This window comes from Solenopsis invicta, chromosome 12, assembly GCF_016802725.1.
Source record: "Solenopsis invicta isolate M01_SB chromosome 12, UNIL_Sinv_3.0, whole genome shotgun sequence".
NCBI classification, from domain to species: domain Eukaryota; kingdom Metazoa; phylum Arthropoda; class Insecta; order Hymenoptera; family Formicidae; genus Solenopsis; species Solenopsis invicta.
Genome location: NC_052675.1, coordinates 116,997 through 122,344, shown reverse-complemented (window position 1 = coordinate 122,344; position 5,348 = coordinate 116,997). Strand labels below are relative to the sequence as shown.

At 33.6% G+C, this 5,348-nt stretch overlaps 1 pseudogene; it reads right to left on the bottom strand.

Annotated features, from left to right (window-relative positions):
• Nucleotides 1-3,213: 3,213 nt before the first annotated feature.
• Nucleotides 3,214-4,895, bottom strand: LOC113003235 (annotated as a pseudogene).
• Nucleotides 4,896-5,348: the final 453 nt, after the last annotated feature.

Sequence of the window (5,348 nt, the reverse complement as noted above, 5' to 3'; positions counted from 1 at the left end):
GTTTAAAATTTTTTTTATTTTAGTATTAAAAATGTAATGAAATTATAAATTATATTAAAAATATAAATGTTTCATGGCACACCATTTTCTTTTCCTGTAGCATAAAACAATAATATTGGTAGGAGAATAGATATCGGATAAGGATCGAGGGATCGAAGATCGATTGTTATCGGTCGACAATCGTAACGACCTTATATGTTGTCGGAATTTGGGAGAGCGCGAGCGAGCGAGAGCCCGCTGTGAGTCGCGAGCCGAGACAGTGCTCTGTGTCAGAGACAGAGTGTATAAGGACAGAGTAAGAGATAAACAGAGACAGAGTGCGGAAATTCAGAGTTAGCCACGAGTTCGTTTTTTCCTTTTACGTAAACTTTTGCAAGAAACGACTGATATTATTAATTCGACTGATTGATATTATTAATTGCGACAAGATTCGCTCTATATATGTAACTATTTAAATCGCGTACTTAATTAAATTGCGACATTATTAACAACAACTACCTTTAATCATTATATTTATTTCCATTTTATCCTTCTTAAAATCTTATTATTCTACAATATATTCTGAGGCTATTATAATATTGAAAAACTAAAATTATTAACTATCGAATTAAAATTATGTTTTCGACATAAAAGTAATTCCGTATTTTTATTATGATTTGTCATATAATTTTAATTAATTAATAAAATTCATGATTTTTTTTTAAATTATTTAAAAATTTTTTTTATAATATAGAAATTGTTTATATGCTATTGAAAGATTAAATGATTTGCTATAATGTTTAATTTACAATATTACATGTAAATTTTTATATTTTTCTGCACACTTATATATACACATATATAACATGTATACGACAGTAAAAAGAATTCTTGAGCGCTTGGGCCATCAAGATTATCGCGCGCGAACGAGCGGAGGGAGTGAGAGGGAAAGACTAGTTCTATTGCATGATCTTCGAAACGAGCCGAGGCGTGACACGGCGCGCGCGACGATTCGGTCAGCGCTTTCGTGGTCAGGCGAGCGCGCGGCCGCGGGAGAAACGCGCGCACGTACATGTCTCGGTACCGCTGCGGAGATCGGAGAAAAGGAAAGGAAAGTGATGGGGTGCAAAATTACGGTGAAGTTATAGTTGACATAAACATTTTAGTGTGTGTTTAAATGTCGTCAACCTAACCTAACCTGTCCCTGTCCAAAAGAGGATATAATGCAGAGGTATAGGATACCTATAATGACAATATAATGTCAAAAGGTTTCTGTCATCACAGACTGTTTACAGTGGTAAGCTTTACTTTTATTAATTATTTACTGTCAGAGGCGTTTATCGTGAGCTGACTGTCAACCCTTTCCAGGTACACATGTGTACCAGGTACACATGTATACCGTCTTGAAAGGGTTAATTAATTATCAGAGGCGTTTATCGTGTGCTGACTATTATTAATTAAATATCAGAGGCGTTTACCGTGGGCTGATTATTTTTAATTAATTATCAGATGCGTTTATCGTGTGCTGATTATTATTAATTAAATATCAGAGGCGTTTACCGTGGGCTGACTATTATTAATTTAATATCAGAGGCGTTTACCGTGGGCTGACTATTATTAATTAAATATCAGAGGCGTTTACCGTGGGCTGACTATTATTAATTAAATATCAGAGGCGTTTACCGTGTGCTGACTATTATTAATTAGATATCAGAGGCGTTTACCGTGGGCTGACTATTTTTAATTAATTATCAGAGGCGTTTATCGTGGGCTGACTATTTTAAGTTTGTATTTGCCCATCTTATAGGCAAACATAAGCAAACGAGAATAGAGAAACTATGAAAAATTTTTGCGTTTCATAAAAATGGGCGATGGGAATGAAGGATTCATTCCATATTGCCTACAAAATATTGCCATATTTATGTTTGACATGAAAATATAATTTTAGTATTATGTATTATATACATCATTTTCTAATGAAATGGCAATAAATGTGCTAAACATTTAGTCTGACTAACGTCAATTTCTTTTTGTTACATGCAGCGAAAAGAGATAGCGTAGTGTCAAAGTGCAATGTATATTGCCAACACATTACGTCCTTATTCAACAGCAGAAACCCAACAGGTCGGACAAAAAATTGTTTCGCGTAAACTCATCCGCCTACAAAACGGCCCGAGCGTGCCTGTCGAAATATACGGTACTGAGTTGGGCGGTTTCGCTTGTTGAAAAGACAAGGATGAGTGCAGAACTCAAATGATAATGGATCTAAAAATATCGATATTATCGATATTTTTAGTTCCATTTAGTAGATGGCGCAGGACCGTCGGAGTTCGGCCGTCACTCCAGCATCGCCTTAAGACGTTACTTAAGACGATATTGAAATAAGAATTGACTATGAATACCGGCCTTAGAGTTTTCCCGTTGGTTGGGTTAGATAAGTCAAGATGATTGGTTGGTGGGCTATCGCACCGTGCGCTATCGGATCCCGTCCGTTATATTCATATTATATAACTTGAATAGTCTAGTGAGAAATTACAACTAACGTGGATATTACATGTAATAAACACGTTATACTGCCTGTTATAAGCAATAACATTTGCAGCAACGTTACTTCAACATTGCTGGAATGTTCTGGGCTGAAGTGCTTTGTGCATTAATTCTGAGTAAAACCGGAAGCACTCACTCTTGCATAATGCATAACACATAAAAGAATGAACCAATCAAAATCCTTCATTTCTATCTTGGAGAAAAAAATAAATTCTGGTTCATCCATTCTGTGTTATACATTATGCAAAAGTCTATGCTCCAGCCTTTACATTTTAAGTATAGATTTATTTAGGTATTAATATACAAATATTGTTAAAATTACAAATTTTTATTAAAAAAATTTACATATTTTTATATTTTTAATCTCTAACATAACAAAAAAAATATTTATTTCTTTGGAGATCATTGCACAGACCTATATCAGTCTTATTATAATATCACATGTTTAGATAAAAGCAAAATTATTCATTTCGTGTGAATAAATCAATCATATTAAAGAATCTTGTAATAGTTGCTTTTTCTGCTGCCACTAAAAGTTGCTTCAATTAACATTTGATTACATTATAACGAGCATTATATTTTGTAATGATTATCAAATATGTATGTTAAACAAGTAAAATTACAGTTTTGACTTGTTAAAAAGCAGTTGTACGAATAATGAACAACAAAGTTGTATGAATAATGTTATTATGTAAAGTTATCTTAAAAAAGAAAATAATGTCAAATTGAAAGATAAAACTAAAAGTTTATAAGAAACGCGGCATTTGTATCGCTTGTAAAAAACAGAAAAAACTGAACAATTGCCGTACTTTAATAGAAGTCACTTTGTGAAAAGAAATGCAATGTTATATTTTGGTGAGATAGCTAAAAATATTTTTCACGTCTAGTGTCCTTACATCTAGTTTCGATCTGCACGCCATATACCGGATGCGCCAACAACTCCTAGTAATAATGTGTCCTGATGACGTTTTCGCGACGTGTGATCCAAAAATATTTTCAAAAAAATATAATAAATCAAAAGGGCTATCTAGTCAAGAGGAAAGGCCATTGACGCATCCCGTACACAAAATACGAATTACTCAAATAAAAAGTAGACATCTCTAACGTGAGGTAGGATAAAATTCATCTATAACAGGAAGCTAAACAAAATCTATCAATTACTTTCAAATAAATGCAAAGATGAACGATATAATTAATATAATCCAGTTTGTGAAATGCTTTTGGCTGTTACAAGAAAGTCGATCGCTGTACAGAACAATATTGGATTGCCTAAATTGGAAATTAAAATTAATTTACTCGTTTTGATTCGGCTCAATGGCCCTCGTTGATTATTCCTACACTGTAATTATATAGCTTTTCAGGTATTTTCAAAGATTCATGTAAATGTACATGAGTCTTTAAAAATATCTGAGAAGTTATATAATTATCGTTGCCGATGATTCGCGTGCTCTTTCGCCATATAATTATGCTTATTTGTTCAAGTCAATTGAACGTCGCAATAAAAATTAATTTTGTAAAATAAAAAAGAAACAAAACGTGAAGCATAAAGTCTACTTCACTGGACTTTCGGAAAACTAACTCAAAATTGATTATTATATTTTTACGAGAAACTAAATAATCACGGAGAGATTGTGCCAGAGTTGCTGGACACATCCAGCTTTCCTCTAAGCAAACTCTTTGTGTGTTCAGTTATCTGGTAACGGGACGAATTATAAGAATTCTGTTGGAATTGCTCGGCTTATAATTCGTCGCGTTACTTACAAAAGAATTTGTAGTACGTACAAGAAAATTTATAAATCTTGGGAAAATGGTAAAAGAATAGGCGTAAAACTCATTTAGTAAGTCCATAATGGTGTCGGTTTGTAGCGTCGTACTGCAGATTACAACATGCTTCTCACTTTGCGCTCTGTAAGACAAATACGAGTCGCCTATCTTTTGTCGCTTCATCCATGTGGAAGCTAACTGTTCGAACTGTGTTGATAACATTATGAGAGCAACGCAGATCATAATAACCATGTAAAGTTGCAAAGGCCAAATGTCCAGCACAAAATTTCCGTAGCGTACCGTGAAGAACGTCATTACAACGTAGTATGTACTTTGAAATAGATTCAAATGTCTGTACTCCGCTCTCTGGAAGTGCTGGATCTCGTATATGCTAGTAAAGACAAGGCACAAAACGTAGCACTATAAAGCATCAACTGTTGACTTAATGCCGATTGGGACTTCTGCATTCCTTGGTATAAGTCGTTGAACATGTTTTTCAAAGAATGCTTTGCCAACCAACAATTTAGGAACACCGAAATAAATCGTTGTCGACGCGTTTCGCCAACATCGATGCAAAATAAATCACAATTGTACTTCTTCCTCCCTGTTTATCCTCCGATTAGCAACTGTGCTCTTTAGCTTATGTGATAAATTTATTACTTCAATTGACTTTACCAGCAAAAAATTATAAAATTATTAAATGATTACTTTGAATAACTATTAATAGTACTATTAAAAGTATATAATCAAATTAAAATCATAAATACGTACTTGGTTCTTTGAACTCTTGAAGTGGCTTGGGCAAGCCATTTTGATACAGACATTGCAATGTCATTATCTGTCGCCTGTTTGAAAGTTTTGCGAACAGCTTCTGATAAAAAAATATTCAAAGCATTGTGAGTAATTTAGACACATCTTTAATTGTACTTAATCCAATTTAAAATTATATCAAAAATACACTTACGGATAATTATTTGTGCCAAACCTAAGTCTTGAAAGCTTTCTTCGTTTTTTTTCCTGCCCAACTAAAATTTTGGGCAAAAGTATTTGTTATAGTT